At 53.6% G+C, this 23,776-nt stretch overlaps 1 long non-coding RNA gene across 1 annotated transcript; it reads left to right on the top strand.

Annotated features, from left to right (window-relative positions):
- Nucleotides 1–267: 267 nt before the first annotated feature.
- On the top strand, nt 268–6,985 carry LOC137225723 (uncharacterized). The gene is made up of 4 exons (XR_010943989.1): nt 268–465; nt 960–1,054; nt 1,695–2,140; nt 6,417–6,985. It is a non-coding gene; the product is annotated as an uncharacterized lncRNA (long non-coding RNA).
- Nucleotides 6,986–23,776: the final 16,791 nt, after the last annotated feature.

Consider the following 23,776-nt stretch of genomic DNA (forward strand, 5'->3'; position numbering starts at 1 on the left):
AGTGTCTTCAGCTCTCTCATCAGGTCCTCACACAGCAGAGCCTCTGGACCTCTTCCCCTGCCCCATCCCAGGAGCTCTGGAAGGCCATAACGGCAGCCCTGCAGCCCCAGCTCACGGCTGGACTACACTGCCCAGCATCCCATGCTATTAGAGACTATACTTCCCAGTATCCAGTGTTGTTGGGGACTACAGTCCCCAGCATTCCACCTTGTTTGGGACTACACTTCCCAGCATCCTGTGCTTATAGAGGATGCTGTGTCTTGAGTTCTGGCCAAAGGAATGTGGGGGAGCCATTTTGGTTTCCTCCAGGCCTGGTCCAGGAAGACCCCACCTGTGTTCCTCCTCCATGTCCTTCCTTCCTCCCCTCCTGGGATAGAGACACCAGGGTGCTCTTGGAAGCCTCGTGTTCCAGATGGCAGCCCCTCCTTGGCTGGAGCCACCCCCGCCGTGACTTCCCTCCAATAGGTTGGTTTGTCTGTTACTGCAGCCTCGTCCCTACTAGTGAACAAGGCCCCGTAGCCAGGGGCTGGCGGAAAGCCATTGTCACCTATTCACCAAGACCTGCAGGTCGCTTCCAGATCTCCCCAAGGGATACACCCTAAGGTGCCATTGGCAATGGTGTCCTCACGGCACGAATGAACCTTGATGAATCAGCACCCCTCCCCCCCCGACACGCCCTCCAGGTTGGCCTGCAAACAGGACTGGCAGGGCTGGGAGGTGACCCTTCGACAGCCTCTTCCACACAGCACGGCCGCAACAGCTCGTGTCCCTAGACCGGAACAAGCTGCAGTTGTGTCAGTGGGTAGATTACAGTTATTTCTCAAAACCAGCCGAAGGCCTAGCCGCAAACCGTGTAGGCTGTGGCTCTGAGGAGGAGGTGGTGGGAGGACAGCACCTCAGGTCCGCCTTCAGGCTCGCGGTAAGGCAGCCCCGTGCTCAGATGCACGACTTCTTCCTAGAAGAACACAGCGCTCATTACTGGATTTTCTCTGGCATGAAAAGGAAGAGTTTTAAAAGAAGGAGAAGGTGCCAGTCGTTCACCAATCACAGAAAAGTAAGTAACGCAGCCCCCTTACCTCACCCTTCACCTCACACGACGTTAGCCCAACGTTAGGGCCGGTGACCTGGGGACACCTTTGATTTCCCATTAAGCGAAAATGAGAATTGTCTCGGGTGATGAATTATTCGGGCAATCCTGCCAGAAGCGAAGTCTGCTCAGGCTCAAAAAGAAAATAAAACACGTGGCACCCTTGAGCGCGGCCTGTTTGTGAGGGCTCGCTTTTCCCGCCTGGGCTGGCTCCCCTGGGTGGGCAGAGGATGAGGACAAAGGGCCAGGCCTCCCGGAGAGTCCAGCCTGGAGATGGAGACTGGAGGGCCATTCGAGAGCCCCTGGGTGTGCGCCTGGCTGGGACTGTGTGTTTGCGAGGGGAAAGGAGCGCCCGGGACCCAGCTCAGCTTTCCCAGCCTGGCCCTGCCCTTGCCCACACCTGTAGCCCAGCAGTCAGCGGCACCCTCACCCTCCTCTGCTCACAGGAGCCACGTCGGTGGGGGGCGGGGACGGTGGACCTAGAGCGGGGCAGTGCGATGGGAGGGGGACAAATTCTGGGTCAACGTGGAACGGTGATGTTAGGGGAACCACTGACAGAAACCGCCCGTCCTGGCCGGGCCTCATAGTAACCACTTGCATGAAACAGGAAGTCCTGGTAAGGAACTCGGAACTAACAAGCCACCACCGACCGGAAGAATTTGGGAAAGGTCAAAGGAGAGAGGAGATGCCAGTCCGTACGTCCTACCAACCTCCCAGAGTCCTTCTCGCTGGAATCCGTCTCGCCTGAGCGATGCGTGCACCACCAGGAAGGACCCTGAGTCAGAACCATTGGCCAGAGACAATCCGGAAACTAACCCCATCACCATAAAACCGGAGACTGTGAGCCACGTGGAGAGCAGTCCTCCTGGGTCCCCTCACCCTCCTGCTCTCCCCCCGGGCGCCCCTGCCCAATAGAGTCTCTCGCTTTGCCAGCACGTGTGTCTCTTCGGACGATTCAGTTCCGAGTGTTAGACGAGCCGTCTCCGGCCCTGGAAGGAGTTTCCCTACCTGCAACAGTGACATTGGTGAGATCACCTTATAGAAAGGACCTCGGTGAGTCCCAGCTCTCTGTTTTACACACGAAGGGACCATTTCAGAGCCCTGAGGGGTTTGTCCAAAGCCGCAGAGCCAGTGGGAGCTGGGGGTCAAAGCCCTGCCCTGGGCAGAGCTGCTCCGGGCGGGCAGGGGCCTGAGCCTGGGCTTCCCAGGCTATGGGGTGAAGGGGCCACACGGGGAGGAGCCAGGAGCTGGGTCTTTTCAGACCAAAGGGGGTGGGCAGAGGTTTCGGTCTACTCTATAGGTGAGGGTGTGCAAGGTGGGCATGGCCACATGTTTTTTTTTTTTTTTTTTTTTTAACATCTTTATTGGGGTATAATTGCTTTACAATGGTGTGTTAGTTTCTGCTTTATATCAAAGTGAATCAGTTATACATATGCATATGTTCCCATATCTCTTCCCTCTCGCGTCTCCCTCCCTCCCACCCTCCCTATCCCACCCCTCCAGGCGGTCACAAAGCACCGAGCTGATCTCCCTGTGCTATGCGGCTGCTTCCCACTAGCTATCTACCTTACGTTTGGTAGTGTATATATGTCCATGCCTCTCTCTCGCTTTGTCACAGCTTACCCTTCCCCCTTCCCATATCCTCAAGTCCGTTCTCTAGTAGGTCTGTGTCTTTATTCCTGCCTTACCCCTAGGTTCTTCATGACATTTTTTTTTCTTAGATTCCATATATATGTGTTAGCATATGGTATTTGTCTTTCTCTTTCTGACTTACTTCACTCTGTATGACAGACTCTAGGTCTATCCACCTCATTACAAATAGCTCAATTTCGTTTCTTTTTATGGCTGAGTAATATTCCATTGTATATGTATATATACATATATGTATACATATATACACATATATGTATATATACATACATATATATATATTGTATATCTGTACCACATCTTCTTTATCCATTCATCCGATGATGGGCACTTAGGTTGTTTCCATCTCCGGGCTATTGTAAATAGAGCTGCAATGAACATTTTGGTACATGACTCTTTTTGAATTATGGTTTTCTCAGGGTATATGCCCAGTAGTGGGATTGCTGGGTCATATGGTAGTTCTATTTGTAGTTTTTTAAGGAACCTCCATACTGTTCTCCATAGTGGCTGTACCAATTCACATTCCCACCAGCAGTGCAAGAGTGTTCCCTTTTCTCCACACCCTCTCCAGCATTTATTGTTTCTAGATTTTTTGATGATGGCCATTCTGACTGGTGTGAGATGATATCTCATTGTAGTTTTGATTTGCATTTCTCTAATGATTAATGATGTTGAGCATCCTTTCATGTGTTTGTTGGCAGTCTGTATGTCTTCTTTGGAGAAATGTCTATTTAGGTTTTCTGTCCATTTTTGGATTGGGTTGTTTGTTTTTTTGTTATTGAGCTGCATGAGCTGCTTGTAAATTTTGGAGATTAATCCTTTGTCAGTTGCTTCATTTGCAAATATTTTCTCCCGGTCTGAGGGTTGTCTTTTGGTCTTGTTTATGGTTTTGAGGACTGTCTCAGGACGGGACAGCTTGAGTGGCCTCCGGTGGTGGCCCGTGAGAGAGAGAGGGGCTGTGGCGAGTGGACACAGAGCTCACTCACCTGGGTCCTGTCCAGCCCGGCCGGGGCTCCCCTATGCCCCCAACTTCTCTCCCCACCCCACCCATGCTCCATTCCCTTGTCCCCTTCCCAGGGAGGGACTTAGTCTCCCCTTCCCAGATTGCTGCCCCCACCCCTATTGGCGGCCTCCACTCCTTTGCCATCTGTGCCTCTGGCCCCCTGGGAACCCAAGTCGGGTGGGTGACAGGCTCGCCCGAGGGGCACTTGCTCATCCACGCGTCTGTTGATGACATCGGTGTGTTTCCAGGTTGGGGTTCCTAGGATCCCCCCCCACACGTCTGTCTGGACATCACACTCATTCTCACGGGAGGACTCCTTGGGGTGGCCTTACTGGCTCCTAAGTGCGCTAGTTTCCCAGGGCAGCGTAGCAGGAGCTGCCAGCTGGTGCCTCACACCACAGAGTGCATTCCCGCGCCGTCTGGAGATGGGAGGGGCCGTGGGACTCTTTCCTTCCGAGGCTGCCGGGGAGAATCCGTCTGTGGCGTCCCTCCTGTGTCTGGGGTCTGCTCACACGCCTGTGCTCCTCGGCCCACGCCTCCATCTTCCTTCACTCGGTGCTCTCCCGGGTGCCTGTCTGGGTTCGAACACCCTCCTTTTGTAAGAAATCAGTCCTGTTGCCTTAGAGGACACCCTGCTCCAGTCTGACCTCAGCCTACCTAATAACATCGACAGTGACCCTACTTCCAAATCAGGTCACCTTCTAAGGTACTGGGGGTTCCATATATGAACTTTGGCAGGGACACAGTTCAGCCCGCAGTAACCGAGTCGGTGAACGGAACCTTACAGAGCTCTGACGATGAGCCCCATGAGGTGGCCTTCCTTGGTTTCCAGCCTCATAACATCTGAGGATGCCGCCCTTGACCCACCCTCCTTGTCACCTGCAGACCTCCTGACCAGCCCCTCTCCTGTTTCCCGGGGAATGTGGAGCCTGGCTCATCATCTCTCTATCAACACAGATACCATTCTCGGCGATTTGAGGCCCTCGTGGGTCACATATTCACCGTCCTAGCCCTGATCCCTCCACTCTCTCAGGATTATTGACCCTCGCCGTTTTTCAAGCAGACGTGCTCATGACCTTGAGCCATATCTTGGCGTCACGCTGAAGCTTGAACCTGCAGCCACGTCTGTACTGCCGCCTCCTACCTTCTGCCTCCCTCATCCCCTCACTCTCCGACCCCTGCTCTGTGACCTGACCCAGAGGTCAGCTCCTAGGCTCTTCAGGCTCTTTAGGTCACAGGTCACGGAAGCCCAACTTAAAGGGCTGGCTCACCTACCTGGCAAATCCAGGACCTGATGGCTGCAGGCACGGCTGGGGCCCTGGGCTCAGGGGAGGCCGTCCGTTCTTTCCATGCCCCCCTCTCCTGTCGCCTTCCCTTCTCTGTCTCAATTTGGACTGACTTTGTTCTTCAAGCAGGTGTCTCCACCTGGCTGCCAAGGTGGCCACCGGAGCCCAAGTCTGGATTCTTACTGCTTGTGATCTAGAAGAAAGAAACAGACATTCCTTCTGGCAGAGTCCAAGTATTAAATCTCACGGGAGGGCTCTGACAGACTGTGCTCGGCTCACGTGTGGTCACTGGATTGGCCACTGGCCCCAGGGGGCCAGCGTGGCGTGACCAACCCCACTGGTGCCGAGGGAAAGGTTGGCCCATCACTGAGGGTCTGTCAAGTTAGGCTGTTTGGCTTCACCATTTTGACCAGAAGACATTTTCATCCTGAGAAAGTTTCTGACTCTGAGTTCACGCACCATCATTTAATCAGAATTACACCAGCAGCTGTTGAAGTCTGTCAAGGAAGCATTTTCTGAAGCTAATTCCATTAAGCCAGTTTAGTTCTTGGACCAACTTCTACACAGTGCAGTTAACCAGATTGTTCCCGTTTTTATTTTTCAGTGAAGATTTGATTCATCCATTTTTGTGTGTTTTTTTTGTTTTTGTTTTTAAACGATGTCTAATTTCAGGAATCGTATCTTCTGCTAATGAGTATTCTTTTGTGGCTATTACTTCCACGAAGCCAAATTTCTTGGGTAACTTGCACAGATCTAAATTCTGTTAAGGGGACTTCCCTGGCGGCCAAGTGGTGAGACTTAGCCTTCCACTGCAGAGGGTGTGCAGGTTCAATCCCTGATCAGGGAATTAAGATCCCACATGCCTCGGGGCCAAAAAACCAAAACGTAAAACAGAAACAATATTTTAAAAAATTCAGTAAAGACTTTAAAACTGGTCCACATAAAAAAAATTAATAATAAATAAATAAATGATAGATAAATTTTGTTAAGAATTCGTTAAGAATTCTTCCGTCAGTCTAAATCTTAAAAGATTCAACGTGTATGTTTACATTCTGTCAGTTTCACTTTCTGTTAATTATTTCTAACAAGGCTCATTTCTTTCTGGTTCAATTTCATGCTTTTCAATATTAGCAATGATTTTTTGGTTCAATTTTTATCTATAATGACGTCTATCATAGGCAGCCTCAGTTTTCGTTGGCTTTCTTTTGTGTTATTTCTACCAATAACCTTAAATTTGAATTGGAAAAAAGTCGAAGACTTTGTATTTCTTAGCTAGTCCTGAAAAAAGTGGCACGTAATTACCCTTGGGTAATTGTTCTTGTCCATGACTGAGCTTTATGGCTTATTCAGTTCCTTCATGAACTATGAATAACCATCTGTTATTTGACAGAACAAAGTGTTTGCCATGAGGTCAGAATGTCTCCAGATAAACGTGGCAAAATCAAGAGCAGCATCTTGGTCCTTCCAGAGCCAAGCAGGGCAGAGGGGAGAAGCCCTTTCCTGAGAGAAGCTGTCCGCTGCTCCTACAAGAAAGGTGATGGGAAAAATGCTTGGAAATAAAATGAAAAATTACATGGTCTTGTTCATCCGTCTCCCGACATCTCTCCTCCCCTCAGGCCTTTGCTATTTTCATCCAGTGTCACCCACTGCACCCCTGTGTCCTCTACTGTCCCCGGACTTCTTGTTCCCCAGAGTCATTATGAAGGGACTTATTAAAGATGGAGGACTGAACCAACACTCCCCTCTGTACTGTCAACTGAAAAAAAATGTACAACCTTAAAGTCGAGAATTATGTTTTATTCAGCGGACAAAACTGAGACCTTTCGCCTGGGACACAGCATCTCAGATAGCTCTGAGGGACTGCTCCAAAGAGACAAGGGTTGGGGGGAGGATATAGAGGCGATTTTGCAACGAAAACCAGGTTGTTGGGACATCAAAAGATTACTGTTAATTAAAGAAAACCAGACGTCTCAAGTTAAGGAACTTAGTGCTTTTCTATTATGGGAAGATGCAAGAGTCTGGGCTCACTGAAATCACCCCTTTAACATGCACCTCAGCTCTCTGGGCCAGCGTCCTGTGCTTCTCATCCTGCGTCTCCTCAGGGTGCGCCGTCGGGAGTGGCTGCAGCGGCTGATGAGTAGCTGTACTTGGCAGTGGGCAGCTCGTTTGACTTCATCCTGAGTTCCCTCAGGGCTCACCATCGGGGTGGCTGCAATGTGATGGCTTGATGGCCACAACATCCTTTGTTTCCTGATACGGCAGCAACATTTTTCATGCACAAAACCCACTCCCAGTGCTGCCCTGTCCACTAGTGCCTGTATCCCATGCTCCCCTTTCCTACTCACCCCCTCAGGATGCTGACCACAGCTGGAGAAGATGCAAAGGCCACCACTTGCTGCCCAGTCAGTAGAGGCTGCAACCCCAGCTGTGGCCCCAGGGCTGCACAGGGTTCTCTGTCCCTGCCTCTCCTGTCCCTCTGCCCAGGCACCTCCTGACCCCCTCCCCTCCCTCTCCTCAGAGGCCCTGAGTCCACACTTCTCAGGGCAGACAGCTGTCAGGTGGGGGTCCCTGCCCACCTTCCTGCAGCTGCACTTCATCTTCTTTTGGGTGAAGACCCATCCCCCCTGCCATCCTGGATCCCTCCCTCTGCCTCTTTAAGGACCACCCCCAGTGAGGACCACTTGTTTCTGCTGTGTTCTGTCCCTTGCAGGGGGCTGGCCCTCCCGAGGCTCCTCTGACCCTGCTGTCTCCAGGCTCTGCCTCCTGCCCGCACCCCTGACTCTCAGAGCCTCTCTGACCTCTGTCTTCTCCTCTCTCCTGGACCTGCCACTTTGAAGGATGCTCCTTCTCTTGCAGCCTCCCACCTGGATGTGGACCTCCTGCCTCTTTGCTCTAAACCTCTCCACACTTCCGCCAGCTCCACCCCTTCCCAACTTCAGCCTCGGATCCCAGATTTTCATCTCGGGTAGGACACCTGCTTGCCCGGGAGGGGAGCTCCGTTCCAGAACCTTCCGTCTGTCCCACATTCCCAGGCCCTGCCCAGAAAGGTAGCCTAGCACGTGGGCACCCAGGGTCTGGCCTGTCCCTGCCTGTGGCTGCTTCCCACTCAGATGATGGGTGGGTCCCCAGGGCTCTCTGCGTCCACCTTCCCTCCCCACCCAGACTGGCCAAGTCCTGAAGCCAAGCACCACCACTTCCTGGCCCAGCAGTGCCCCTGGCTGGCCCGGCATCCAGCTCAAAGGAGGAGGAGGGATGATGTGCACAAGCTCAGCTGGCCTTCTGTCCACCAGCCAGCCCCTCCTGCTGCTGCCGGGGGAGGTCTGAGGGCGAGGGCCCTGGCCTCCACTCCGCTAGAGGTGGGCGCTGCCACATTAAACCTCAGGTGAAGGGTGTGGGGTGGGATGGAGCAGGGCAAGTGTTTCTTGACCCTGAGCCTGGGGAGAGAAGGCAGAAGGAGGTTGGTCCATCTGTCCCAGCTGCTTAAACGTTACCTGGTTTGTTGCAGGTCCTGACTGTCTGACGGCCCCCCGGAGCTCCAGGTCTGCCCGACACACTCTGATGTGGGCCGGACGGCTGCACAGACCTGCTACTGTCTCCTTGGGCCCTGGGCTCTCTCCTCTGGGTCGGGACTTGGGCTCCAGTGTCCCAGGCAAACAGCCTTGTCATGAGCGCTGTGTTCCTCCCTGCCTCACACTGGGGGTAGTGACAGTCCTGACCCTGGTACCTGGTGGACCGAGTGAGCGAATGAAATACTGAAATACTTCCCGTAGAAACTGGCACACGTACAATCCTGCGTGGTCCATTCTGCAGTAATTGTTCATGTTTCGTGGGCCCGCTGTTAGATGCAGGCTCGTAAAGGTACTGACAGGTGTGCTTCCTTCTCATCACGATACGCTCTGATGCCTGTTCTGTACCGTCATGGTCACGGCTGAAGTTAAGGAGGTGGTGAGCACAGTCACACCTTGGTCAGCAGACGTCTCTCCTGTCCCTGACTCCCACTGTCCTCGGCCACTGTGGTCCCTGTCCTTGGCCATTGTGGTGTCCTCCAAACAACGCCCATGGGAGCATCTTGGTCCCTCCCTGAGGCGTCTCCAAGGTGACCTGGTCAGACCCCTCCACTCTCTTGGTCCTTTCCTTCCCTGTACGAGTTTCCTGTCCCTGGAAGCCATCCCTTGCATTTTGGGATACTCGCCGGGGTGCCGTGACCTCACAGTGATGTGGACTAATTTCCACGTTGTCACCATCCTTTACCAGCCCCTCGTCCGATCATGGAATCACCCCCTTCTGGCTACCTGGGGGCCTCTCAGAACGTCCCCTCCTCGTAGTTTGATCATGGATCCAAGCCCACTGAGCTGGAGATGGAGCTAAAGCCCCAGGTTTCTACTTTCAGGGTGTAGATAACCTAGAAAACTAGAGGATGGTCACAAGGGACAGAGATTTGTCAAAGGTGTAATCAGACCCCAGCCAGGACCCCAGCCTGCTGGGGACTGAGTCTTGGAGGAAGAGTAAATGTGGCCAAGGAAAGGACAGGGGGAGGGAGCACCTTTCTAGGCCGGGGGGGGGGGGGAGAGGAGGGTGGAGAGGGGAGGAAGGTCGTGGGGAAGGTCAGGGCACCGAGAGGGAGAGGGGCACCAGGAGACCCGGTCAGACCCGCTTTGGGTGGGGTTTCTGTTCCAGAAAGAAATTGGAATTCCAAAAGAAGGGGAGAGAGGGTTCAGGAGATGCACCGGTCACCTCCCAGACTCACGATAACCATTTCGCGAGCTGCAAATGAGACCATGTCCCACCAGGGTCTCCTGGAGTGAATTCGGGAAGCTCCTTCTAGTGTGTTTCTGAGGATGACTCTCAAAGGACACCCTGACACCTGGCTGGTGTCGCTGGTCTAGGACTCGGTCCATAGCTAGGTCTCGTGGTCACTACTGGCACCTTCTGTGTCACTTTGGTCAAGGAGGGTGGCCAACTGCATGGGGCGCACCTGTGCCCCTTGCACGCCTCAGAAAGTTGCTGGTGAGGGAGGTGCGGGGCCGCACACGCGCGTGCGGACACGCGGCTGGGCGAGCGCACTGGGGGCTTTGCCTTTGCAAGTGGAGATTTTGACAGACCTTGCTCTCATGCTGGATTTTAAATTAGATTCTTTTATTGCAACTGCAAGTGGAAAATAATACACCCCTGGAACGGTATTAGCTAAACCTTCCACAGTAATAAATCTGTGCGCTAATGGTTTGTTTCTGCGCTGTTTGGTTGTCATGGTGACAGGCTGCATTAACTAATAAGTTTGTTTTGAGAATTTTAACACCGGCTGCCAAATGCTCTTTCTGCAGCAAGGGCTTAAGCTTTTACGGTTCTCTATGGGATTAACTTGGACTCAGTGTCCTTCGAGCTCTGAAACACAGCCGGAGCCCCATCCACAAACACGACTCGGAAAGTGTGAGATGCGCCTCTGTAAACATGCATGAAATAACGGTACTCTGGGGACGCCACGGAAAGGGGGAGAGCCAGCAGGACTGTGCCCGTGGTCTTGGCTTTCTGGAGCACAGTTCAGCGCAGGGACGTCTCGGTGACAGACAGGGAGGCCAGGCGTCTCTCCTGGATGTCTGACGAGAGTGTGAGCCTCTCATCAAGGTGACCGGTGCTTCCTGTCCCCACCTCACTCCCACCCGCTGCCCGGAGAGGCCCCGAGGCAGAGGCAGCCGCTGAGATGGTGGGGCAGGGGCCACGGGGTACCCAGCCAGGGGCTGACCCTTGAGAGGGAGGTGACACGCGGGCCGGGTCTGCTATGTCTGAAGCTCCAAGGGGGGCGCTGCTTATTCCCAGGACGTGTGGGGCGGCGAGGGGACTGTCTAAGCCAGGAGGCTTGCTGGGCCCTGCCGGCCTGGTTACAACCTGCTCTGGGCCCTTGGGGCTTCCCTGGTGGTCCAGTGGCTTAGAATCCGCCTTCCAAAGCAGGGAACGTGGATTTCCTGGTCAGGGAACTAAGATCCCGAATGTCACAGAGCAGCTAAGCCCGTGCGCCGCAACTAGAGACAAACCCTCTCGCCACAGCGAAGAGCCCACTTACCTCAATGAAGGATCCCGTGTGCTGCAACTAACACCTGGCGCGGCCAAAATAAAGAAATAAACAAAGGGGGAAAAAGCGCTCTGTGGGCCTGAGGGTCCCTCTGTAAAGGAGGGACTTCTTCATCCCTGGATGGGAGCTTCGGGGCCTGACACTGGACATGGGCTCTGCCCTCACGGTGCTGCCGTGTCCTCTGCTGACTCGCCCGTGCTTTGTTCCTGTTAATGATCCTGCTTGGACGACACCTGCCAAGTCCTGGCCAGGGAGGGGTGCCTGGAAACAGGTCCCCGCTACCCCCTCCCTGCTCTCCTCTCGGCCCTGCCGGACTCTCACCCCGGAGCCTGGGGACGCGGTCCAGGACCCGCCCCGCACGCGGTGGGAGGTGAGCGGACCTCACGCGGCTGGGCCCGTCCCCAGGCTCCTCCTTTCCAGTGGGAGTCCGGCAGGGGACAGCAGCCCTCTCACGTCACGTCACCATGCACCCCAGAGCCCTCTTGGCGCCCCGATGGGCCCCGATGCTGAGATTCCACGGACCGGAGCACCCGCTCTTCGTGAGGGATTGTCCCAGAGGCTGAAGGCTCCATTCGCCGAGGGTGCTGTCTGTGGCTCTAAGAATGGGGAATAATGAACTAATTTAAAGTCCGTGCTCGGCGCTGGTCTAGGAGCTGGTAAAGCTGGAGGACAGGGCAGGCCATGTGCTGCTCCAAGGGAGCCCGGATCCCAGCGACTGTGCAACAAGCGAGTGAGTGATCGATACAGAATCCCAGGTGGTGGTGCCAGGAGGAGGCCAGTCTGGGTGGGGCTGGCGGGTGATGGAGAAGACCTGCTGCAGCGGGCAGACCCAGGGGCGCGGGCGAGGACGCATGTCGAGGGCTCCCTCGGTGCCGGGGTGGAAGCACAGAGCAGGTGCTCAGAAAGCAGGGCCGTCGGCAGGTGGGGAGGTGACTGCCGGTTGTGGAACCTGCCGCTCAGAAGAGGCAGCGGCTCCTGCAGCAGCTGGCGGAGACGGCCGCCGCCCTGCCTCCCTGTGAAGGATGGCCTTGGCCTCAGCTAACAGGAGGGAAAGGGACATTGCAGAACACCTGGATGACCCCGTGACATCAGGGTGGGGCAAGGCCCGTCGGTTTCAAGAGTCTGGAGCTCTTCAGATGCATTTGGAAAATCGTTTATCCCACTTAATCTACCCTCAAAAACTGTAGAGCCTTGGCCAACTCACTGGAGGCCTCTGCACCTCAGTTCCCTCGACTGTAAAATGGGTTGGTAATAGCCCCTCCCACATAGGAAGATGGTGGCTATTTAAAGAGTTACTTTGCACAGAGCACTGAGGGCACTGCCCTGCCTTGGGCAGGGCTCACGCTGTTAATGGTTGAGTCAGGTACCGCTTGCAGTAACAAATCGCCCCAGAATGGAGTGGCTTAAAATAGCAATCGTTGTATTATCATCTCCCACCATTCGTGTGGGTGAGGGATTTAGGCAAGACACAGCTGGGTGGCTTGTCTCCACTCCACTGTATTTGGGGCCCCAGCCGAGAAGACTTGGAGGTCTTCACGCTGAGCCGGTAGCGGGTAGGACAGTCCTCTGCAGACTCTGCCCTTTGAGAGGGTGTGGGAGGGACATAGCAGCAGCAGCCCCTGGCCCATCACAGCTCTGAAATCCAGCCAGGCACTTGCCAGGGCCTTGGTTACACTCAGTCCTGCAGGAAGGAGGGCCAGCATCCCAGGCTGGGGACTTGGGAGGACATGGAAAGTCACGGCCTGGTGGAGGGAAAGGGTTGGCCACAGAGGGAGGCGGAGGCCCTCAGGGTTCTCTCCGTTCATTCATCCATTCATTCATTCAACAAAACTGTGGAGATCCCGAGTGGTTGATGAATGGGGGAAAGTCAGGGCCACGAAGAACGAGGTGGTGGAAGGGGAAGCAAAGCCAGGTCACAGGAAGCTTGCATGTCAGGGGGGGCATTTGGGACCCTGAGGGCATAGGAGCCGCCCAGGGTTTGGGGCCGTGGTCCAGCACCCATTCCTCTTTCAGAAAAGTCCCCCTGCAGCTGGAGGGAGGGGAGACGGATGGGAAAGCAAGGAGCCCTGGGACCTGGGCCTGGCATTTGCAAGAGCCCTGCCTGGGGATGGGGAGGGGCAGATACTAGGGATGGGAGGATGGTAGGCATTGACATTTGATGGGATATGGGGAGGGGGAGAAGGGAAGGGAGAGGAGTCCTGGAGGCCCCACATGAACCTTGCACGGTGGGACCATTGGCCAAAAGAGGGTAGGAACGGGAGCGAGAAAGAAGTTGTTTGCAGGGAAAATGGTGATCTCAGGTTTGGACAAGCAAAGCGTGACATCAGAGGGAGAATAGAGGTGGGTGGGGATGTGTCCGTGAGATTGACTGAAAGACGTAGGAGCAGTGCTGAGATGTTGAGATTGTCTCAACCAGCAAAAGTTTCCATTATTGCCTACTCTCCTGTCTTCCAGGGTGTGCAAATGGTCATATCGTATGATGGTGAGTTTAGAAGAAGCATTGTAACACGTTTTTGTCTATAATTAATTTTGGAATTTTTACAGTGGGGTGTGTGCGTGTGTGGGTGTGCGCGCGTGTGTGTGCCTGGAATGGAATTTGTTCCTGCTTTCGGTGTCATTTCTAGAAGTGACTTACATGAATGTTTGTAATTATTCCAGACAAGGAAACTGATAACAGTACAGAAACACTTTATCACCAAAGAATATCTTTTTCTATTAGCACCACTGTTATGGACTGAATGTTTGTGTCTCCCCCAAATGCACGTGTCAAGGTCCTAACCCCCAAAGTGGTGGTATTTGGGAGGTGATTGGGGTTGGATGAAATCACGAGGGCGGGGCCTCTGATGGGATTGGTGCCTTTATCAGAAGAGGACGAACGATTTCTCCATCTCTCTTTTTTTCCCCTAAAACACCACAGAAAGGAGTAAGTCTTTTCAAGGCAATAACATTTGGAAATTACTTCTGTGATTTAAAAAAAATGCATAGAAACTAAACATGGCAAATGTAAGGACCCCAAGGTCCCTCTAACGCGGGCAAGTTTGGGGTTGACGCAAACAGCCCTGCACAGCTGTGCGCGTTGCATTACATGGACTGTGCAGCATCGAAACCTACATTCAAGCTGGTGTACTCGGTAAAAGGAAGGACAAAGGCGTCAGAACTGCATCTGTCCACAAAGTGTAAAGTGTTAGCAGTAGATGGGCTCTGAAAGCATCTGGTCCGGCCCCTTCGTTCGATAGAAAGGCCGGGCTCAGTGAGGACCACCCACTCACCCACCAGTCAGCGGAGCCACGGCCAGCCCTGCCCAGCTCTGTGCCATCCCCGGTGGGCAAAGGAGGCTTGGAGGCCTGGGTGACTCCACGGGGGGTGCCTGTGACCCCACACAGCTGGGTGGTATAGGGAAGAAGCCAAGTCCAGACCGTTGATCATGGACCCCAGGCAGCAGGGGTGGGGGAGACATACCACAACTGTGAAATGGAAACTCCTTTCTTTTTAGAGGAGAAAATCCATTTGTAGCTCTTTTCTGACCAGATTGTGATGCCCCTGCCAGCAGGTCTGAGGGAAGCCTGAGCTCTTCCAAATTCTAAGGCGCTTCACTCTTTCCTAACGTCAAGAATTCCTTGACTGCACTTCAGAGCACCTGCAGGTGCCAATTCTGCTTAGCGTTAAGCCTCTGACCAGATTTATTTGGCTGGTTTGCAGTTTCTGCGTCTCTTCCAAGGGGATGAGTGTGTATCTCTGCTCAGAGGCCCACGGAGAGTTCAAGGGGTCCCCCTACATCCAGCAGGCCTTTCCACAGGCCTGGTTTCCCTTGGGGGGTGCGGAGAGGAGCCTGGAAGCACTGTCACGGACAGAAGGGAGAGCAGGGGAGGGAGGCCTGGTCCTGGGGCCCCAGCTGGGCTTTGTTCCCTCTGAGCCAGACTCAGCTTCCAGGGACCGGAGGCAGTGAGGAAAGCGAAGATCCCTTCTCCTCTGGGAAGGGCCTGTCTTGACCGACGCAGGGCAGGGCTGCAGTGGGACCGACGGGAATCCTTCTGCTGCATGGCCTCAAGCAGAGGCCACACGGGGCCTGCAATCGCCTTTCAGCATCTGAAGGAGGCGAAGCCCACTGTTGCCGACTTCGAAGCTATTTATAACCTCTTGCATTTTCATAAAGCTTTCTGTGCGGGAGCCAGGCTGCTTCGGGTGGTGACAAAGATTCCTGGCTCAACCAAACTGGTCAGGCTCCCGAACCTTCTCCTGGGCCCATCTGTGCACTTCCCTATAAACTCCAGCTTTAATAGGACCCTGCTTGGTCAGTTTCACCAAACCCCCCTGCCTCCCACATCTGGTCACCCTCTATATGGGATCGGGACCCTCTCACCCTACCCCCTCACCCCCGGGAACGTCTGACCTCCCTGGCCTGCAAGACTCCTGTAGGGTTGGTTTAGCCAGATCGCCCTCACCCCCGATGTTTCCTTTTATGATTTTCCATCCACTGACCCTCACCCCGCTTCTCAGCTATAAATCCTCACGTGTCCGCACCGTATTCCGAATTGGGCCCAGGTCTGTACCGAGGTCTCTTTTCCCCTATTGGGATAATTCCTGAAGAACATCTGCTCTTACAGCTTTAACTACTGTCCAGCTCTGGGTGTAAGAGCGCAAAGCTCGGGCCCAGCAATTGTCTGCGCTTCCGTGGGGTCAGACCTGGACCGCAGCCCGGTGTCCCTGACTCCCTGAGCCAGGGTCTTTGAGTGTGGGCACCGCCCTGGGGAGTGCTTGGGCGATGGGACATCTCAGCTGAGCCATGAGCCGGGGTGGCACCTTGTGGAATGGGAGAGAAGGGAAGAAGGAGCAGAGGGTCCAGAGCAGAGGGACAGGTGGTGAGGACAGGAGGAAGGAGTGGGTGGGACTCAGTCAGGACTAGGGTGGGCTACTGACGCCCCCCAGGCCCTTTCCGGAGAAGAGACCCCCAATCACGGCCCTGCTCTCCGTGTGGACGGACGCTTGCTCCCCCTCTGTGGTCCGTGGATGAGCATATCAGCCTCGCCTGGGAGCTTGTGAGAAATGCAGACACTCGGGCCCCACACCAGCCTCCAGAATCAGGACGCCATCTTCACAAGGCCCCAGGCATGCTGGGCCCCTGGAGTCTGCCGCGCTCTGCTCTAGAGGGAGCGCAAGGGTGGGGGAGCCTTTGCGGCTCCCAGGGCTGAAGCCTTCTCCAGCAGTCCTGGCTGACACCTCCTGAGCTAGAATCCCACTAAGGCCCTTAAGTTCACTTGGTCTCTATCTGTGTTTGAAGCACGTTTGCTCTATTCACCTGTTTTACATAATCACAGGGGACACTGATGCAAAGCGACTTGATACTCAACCAGGGAAAAGCTTTCCCGAATGGAATTTGTTTTTGTCTGTTTCCCACAGGCAGCTGTCAGGGCACCAAGCCTCACATTCCTGACTGTGTCCAAGTTAGATCACCTTACTTTCAAGGGCCAAGGCATCTGGACAAAGGTCCAGCCTGCAGAACTAGCTGCAGGAAAAAAGGGCTAAACTTGCATTTGACTCATCTCAAGATCACTGGGTTCCAGGGGACTCACACTGTCCCATATACAGGCCTGCAGGTGAGGAATGGAGACCAACTCTGCCCCACAAAGCTGGTCTGCAGCACACAGGAATTTCCTGGGTTGATTCGAGAGCACATATTGTGAAACAGGGAGACTGTTAATTCCACATGACAAAGAGAGTCATTGAAGTGCACAGGAAAGAAGCGAGTATTTGTTGAAACTATTTTCTTCCGAACATCATGACATCACATTTGACTTTGCCACAAGTAAGTGAACAGACCACATTCAAATTTTTAAGATCAGAAAACTCATTCTCAGAAGTCATGCTCCTAAATGCTCGTTTTTCCATCCATCCGTCCGTCCATCCACCCATCCGTCCATCCACCCATCCATCCATCCACCATCCATCCACCATCCACCCATCCGTCCATCCATCCACCATCCACCCATCCGTCCATCCACCCACCCACCATCCATCCACCATCCACCCATCCGTCCATCCATCCACCATCCACCCATCCGTCCATCCACCCATCCATCCACCATCCACCCATCCGTCCATCCATCCACCATCCACCCATCCGTCCATCCACCCACCCACCCAACCACCATCCATCCATCCACCATCCATCCACCATCCACCCATCCGTCCATCCACCCATCCGTCCATCCACCCACCCACCATCCATCCACCATCCACCCATCCGTCCATCCATCCACCATCCACCCATCCGTCCATCCACCCATCCGTCCATCCACCATCCACCCATCCATCCATCCATCCACCATCCATCCATCCGTCCTTCCATCCATCCACCCATCCATCCTTCCACCCATCCACCCATCCATCTATCCATCCCGGGACACAAGACCCCAAACTCAAGGACATCAGGTGGGACTTAGGTGGGGAGGGATTAGATTAACCCCCAGGGAGATGCCTTACAACAAAAAGACAAACAAAAAGTCACCAGTTGAATGTTTGTTTCAAATGTTTCCGTTTGTGGGTGCAGAACAAAAAGGGCCCTTAGAGACTGTCCAGTGTCCCCTGATTCCATGACTCCTGCAGGTTTTACGATGATGCCTCAGGGCTGGTTGCAGGAAGTGGAAAAGGATTATAGGGGACACTGTGTCCTCATCGTTTTTTCCTGTATTTATTTATTTCTTTTTCTATTCACCGAGTAAGATGATGCTCATTATAAAATTCAAAGATTCCTCGCCAAAAATGGAAAAAAGAAGAAAAACCATAATCCTCAAAATAATAAGAAAAATTCTCGAATAGAACCATGTCAGAGGAGCAAACCCGTTAGCAATTAAACTGTAATGAAAACTCTTGTCATTGAATACAGGTGTGGGTGGTGCAGGGCTGGGTGCACAGAAAGACCTGCTCCACACAGAAAGGTGGATTTCAGACCAAGTGAGAGAGATTGGTTTTATTTTTCAATAAAGTCTTTTGGGGCAAATGGTTCAGCACATGGAGAAAGAAGACAGTTTGAGTCCTATGTATTTAAAAGTAAATACATCCAAATGCATAAAAGAATTAAATAGCAAAACCCAAAATCTGAATGTTTTGGAATCAAATGATGTTGAAAAGGTCTTTTTTGAATGTCCCCAACTCTAGAAATTATAATGGAAACTACTGATAAATGCGACCACAGGAAAACGTAAAACAGCTGGACAAGAAACACCCCACGAGGTCAACATTTTGGGACAATATTTTTCACACACCTACTGACGAAGCTTCATACGTAAGGGTTTTTCTGAATAAATTAGGAATCAAGTCATGCCAATGACAGCACAGGTACACACAAAATAGAAGAAACAATATGAGATGAAGGTAACTACAGTAATAAGATTAAAAACGATTCCGATTGGAATTCAGAAATCGGACTGGAAAATCTCCGTGTTGGTGACAGCACTCTTGCCTATTTAGTAGGAGTCAAATCAGGATGATCTAGAAGACATTTTGGAAACAGGTGTCATGTTGTAAAACGTCTCCTCCTTTTGAGCCATGATTTGTTGCAAAGGAGGAAACTACGCAAGGTTAAAAGAAGAATGCACAAAGATGCCCTTACGATATTACTTATAAAACAAGAGTAAACAAGAAAAATCAAACCAGTGAAAGCTATCAATGGCCGTGCGCGGAGATTGGCTACGTCGGCTGCGGTAAGTACATTGGAATATCACACAGCAGTTAAAAACAATGACATACGTGCTATTTGTTGACACTAAGCTATTTCTATGACACATTGTTGATAGAAAAAAGCCAGTTTCAGAACAACACGCTCGCTGTGACCTGGTTTGTGTGCAACTGTAAGCTTGCGTTTGTATGAACGAGAATTAGCTTCCGCCCACCCTGGAGTGTTGTCTCCCTTGGGTGTGTTTGGAAAGAAGGGGGTCTCGTGTCTTTTCCCAGACTTCCCTCGTGCGTGTCCCCCTCCCTAACTGGCCGTGGACCTGGCATTGGTAGGACTTCACTTTCGTTTTAGTTTTATGGGAAGAAGGACGCCAGCCAAGGTTGGCCATGGTTGTGTCCAGGTGGCTGGGCTTGGAGGAGACCTCCTTTCTCTATTTTCTGGATCGTCTGATTTTTTTTAACTTTGGGGATGTATCATTTCTACAGAAACAAAGAATAACTTTTCAGAGATAAGTGCGGAGTTGTGTGTGGAAGGCTGAGCGTTCCTGCCCTTGGCGGCGTTTCTGAAGAAGTCCAGAACATCGATCAAACCGCAGAGGATCTGAGAGCGGAGCCCGGATGCTCTGTGAGCCGCCAGTCCCGGCATCACGGTGATGCCTCCCATCTGCTCCCCAGGCTCTGGCTTTCAAAGCCTTGCATGGCCATTATCACCGTGGGATCTTCGGAGGCGCCTGGAGGGCAGCGATGAGCCGGCATTTCTCAGAGACCAGCAGTGTCTCCAGGAGGGGTGGTCTCTGCACGCGGCCTGGTGTAGGGGGCCGGCATCTGGGATGGCCTGGCCTGGAGGTGGCCGGGGCCTGGGGCCTTTCTGATTCCCTCCCTGGCTGAGGCCTGGCCTCCTTTCATCCCCTCTGATGTGGAGGAATTTGCGTGGCTTCATCCCGGTTTTTTTCTCTGCTGATTACACAAGGGTCAGGGGTGGGCTGACCGGGTGTGAGCACGGCTGGGCCATGCCTGCCCCTGTGCAGAGGGGCAGGCTGCTCTTAGGCCAGCACCCTCCATCCCACCGGCCTTCTGGGGCCCTGGCCTGGCGCATCCCCACGCCCACCCTGCCCCGCCGGCTCAGTCCTGGTCCACAGGCTAGAGAGTGCTCTGCACGCCCCATGTGTCTGAGTCCGCTTTGACCCCCCGAATGTACCCTCAAGGGGTCTACTGTCTCAGTCATGGAACGCGGTCTCCGAGAAGGGACTTGGGTCTGCCTCTCCCACCCTGACGGCCTGTGACACCAGCTTTGTTCGTTTCAGCCCCCCCTTTGAGGGACTGAGCTCTGAGTCTCTCTCGACCTCCCTGGAGTGTGGTGTGGAATCAACATCTCCCCAGAGCCGAGAAAGAACCCAGGGTGGAGAACTGCCCTGGTGACTCCCCGACGTTACCCTGGGAGCCGCACGATTCTAGAGGACAGAGCTCCGCGCTGGCCGCCCGCTCTGCAGGCCGCAGCCCACGCCCCGCAGTCAGAGTCCCTCCTCCTGGCCTGCAGTCACTCTGGGCGGAACCAGCGGGGCTCAGAGACCCCGTTTCCCTGGGCAGGTGCTGGGAGGGAGGGGACAGCAGGAGAGTCGGCTTCTTGTTAGCAAGGCTGCCGCCCCCTCGTTAAGCAGAAAGCAGTGACTGATAAAATAAAGGACTGCCTGGGTCTCTGGGGTCTGTGCTCCAGGGAAGCCTGTGTAACGTGCAAAACGGCATCGAGTAGCACATCGCAAAGTTAACTCAACGCTGCGGTGAGAGTCTCACAGCAACTTGTAAGACCCCAGGGACAGGGCAGCAGCCCCGGGACACGCGCTCAGGCCCCGCCGGAAACTCGGTCGTGTTGCCGTGTATCACAGCCTTTCTTTTTGTTTTGATTTTTATTTTATATCGAGTGTAGTCGATTTACAATGTTGTGTTAGCTTCAGGTGTGCAGCAAGGTGACTCAGTTACTCATATACCTGTAACCTCTCCTTTTCAGGTTCTTTTCCCTCATAGGTCATTACAGAGTAGTGAGCAGAGTTCCCTGTGCTAAACAGTAGGTCCTTGTTGATCATCTGTTTTATGTATAGTAGTGTGCATATGTTAATCTTAACCTTCTCATTTATCCCTCCCTCTTCCCCCCAGTAACCGTAAGTTTGTTTTCTATGTCTGTTTCTGTTTTGTAAATAAGTTCATTTGTAGCATTTAAGATTCCACATGTAAGTGCTATCATATGGTATTTGTCTTTCTCTGTCTGACTTGCTTCACTTAGTACGATCAGCTCTAGGTCCATCCACGTTACTGCAAATGGCAATATTTTGTGCTTTTTTATGGCTGAGTAGTATTCCGTTGTATACATGTATCACACCTTCTTTGTACAGCCTTTTCATTTACGTCGCGGTGGCCAGCTATGACGTGCTTGCTGTTGAAGTCATTCATTTGTCGTCAAAGGGGGTTCTTGCACTGGAGTGCGTACAGAGCAGAGGGAGAGTGTTATCTAGGTGGGAGGTGTGTACTCTTCTCCCCGAGGGCCTGCGGCCTCCCCGTTCCTCCTCTCAGCCTCAGGCAAAGTCAGACCGGCAGTTCCTCCAGGCCTGCAGCTCCCAGACCTCTTCATCCTCCTGGCGCCCCTTGCAAAGCTTGGGTGCTTTGGGCAAACAGCCAGGCGTCCCCTCTTCAGCCCGGTCCTGCCACCACCTTCCAGCAAGACCCAGTGAAACAGGGGTCTCAGCTCCTTCATTTTAAAATCAGGACTGAGCATCGTATCTTGGAGATTCTGGAAGGCAGCCCTTGTGTTTCACAGGGAGTGAAACCCAGGCTCAGAGAGGGGAGGGGGGATGCCCAGCTTTGGAGACCGGTCAGTAGTCGCGCCCAGTGTCACCTGTCATCCTGGCCCCGTGTCCTCGAACAGTGGTTCCTCTGTTTCCCCTGTGACACCATCTCCCTGCTGTACCGAGCAGATGAAATGCTGGACATGAACGTGCCGGGGCAGACGGAGGTGGACTCCACAAGCTCTGCGGGCCACGTAGAGCTGCAGGTTCCAGGTGTGTCCTTGGGACCATTCCAGGGCTGGCTCTGGGGAAGGGGCGGCACACGTGAGGGTGACCAGGTTGTGGCTTGAGGTCTTCTGGCCTTCACAGGCCATGGTGTCAAGGCAGCGGCATATCCACTAGGACACACCCGTCACCTGCACAAGCCACCTTCCCCTCCTGGCACTCAAGGTAGTGAATAAGCCCAGGGTCTCTTCCAAACCAACCGGAGCTGTGTGAGTGCAGCTTGACAGCCTCCAGACAGCGTCTCGCTTCCTGGATGAGCCCGTTCTCATTGGCGTTTACATCTGTCCCTCTCTGGTGACACGTGACCGCAGCTCAGTTCCGTCCTCAGCTGTCTTTAACTTGTTCCCTTCCCTCTGGATGACAAGCCATCTGTCCCCTTTCCCTCGGCACCCCCCGTGTCAACATTCCCTCTGTCACTTCAGAGATGCTGTTGCCTGCACGGCAGTGGGCTTCAGGGGGGGTCACAGCCAAGGTGTTCCTGGAGAGGACTGACTCCAAGGTGGAGACCCCAGAAACCAGGCAGTAGCCCGCCAGCTGGAGTCTGGGGTCGCTGTTCTTCCTGATCTTGTGAAGAACTGTGATGCTTAGAGGCTGTACTGCTCTTCCTGGGCCACGGCAGCAGTGAGTGAAGGTGGGTGTACAGATGCCTGGTGTGTGTGTGTGACTCGGTCCAAAGGAAAAATGCAGACCTGCAACTTTACACCCCGTGCAATTCAGTGACAACGTTGAGAAGCTGAGCAGGAATAGCCAGTGCCAGGTCCCGGGGGAGCGGGGAGAGCCCACCTCATGCTGATGACTCCTGGGCTCAGACCCACCATGGGAGTGTGGCACGGGTAGGGGAGACCTGGTGGACATCAGGGAGGGCTTCACGGAGGAGGTGTCCTTGGAGGGGGCTGTGGAGGATGAGAAGGAGTTCACCAGGCAGTGGGGACAAGGGTTGTCCTGGGGAAGGAATGATAACTAGGAATTGCACAGCCAGCCGGCCTGCACTGGGATGGGGGTGACTCGGGGGTGGGGTGCTGGAAGTGGGGAGAATCCAAGGATCATGTGTTTGGTTTGCAGGAGCTGGAGCCCAGCTGTAAAACTCTCTATTTCTAATCATAAGAGCAATTCACGTGGGTCACAGGGAAGGGCAGGGCTGGGGTGATAGGTAAAGGGTCAGTGTCTTTATGCCAACATGCCTCTAAGGCAAAGACTGGACGCTAATCTCACCAGTCGGCTCATGGCCGAGTCGTTGAGACATGTCTGTCCCCTTTCTGTGCCCACTTCTATATTTTTAAACCCAAATGAGAGTATGGGATACCCGGAGGCGTTTGTATCCCTTCACAATTTGTCCTCAGACTTGGCGTGACCTTTTATGGGAGGCCGGGTTCAGGCCACGCTCGGGCTCAGGGCGGCTGTGCTGACCGTCCCGTGTGCCACTCTCCTTCCATTTTCTCTGGGAGTGACCATCCCCAGGGTGGATGTCCTGTATCTTTCACGCCACCGTCTTCTCCATCGTGGTGCCTTTTATCTCATCTTTGCCCTTTTGCTCTGCGTCCCGACATGAGTTCCGTGGTTTGCCCCGTCCACCCCCTGGGGTCCCCCTCCTCGTCTCCTGGTGCACTTCTGCTTCCCTTCCTGTCTGCTTGGTGAGCCCTGCCTGCCGCTCAGCCAGTTGCACTTTCATTTCAGTCTGTCACTTCACCATCTCCCTCCTCATTTCTTCCCATAGAGTTCCTCGAATTTAACTGAGACACAGAGCAGATGCTTTCTAAAAATCGCCTGCATCCTGGTGTGAACAGAGACTCAATACTATATATATTCACGCACACACATCCGTGTGTTATATAGACGTGGTTCTAAGCGAGCTCTTCCCCTGCATCTTGAGGTCATGTCCTCACTGTGGATGCTGCAGAGCCCTTTGCTCACGCAGACGGGTCCTTGAAGGGAAACTGCTTGCCCAGGCGT

This window comes from Pseudorca crassidens, chromosome 6 (assembly GCF_039906515.1).
Source record: "Pseudorca crassidens isolate mPseCra1 chromosome 6, mPseCra1.hap1, whole genome shotgun sequence".
NCBI lineage: Eukaryota > Metazoa > Chordata > Mammalia > Artiodactyla > Delphinidae > Pseudorca > Pseudorca crassidens.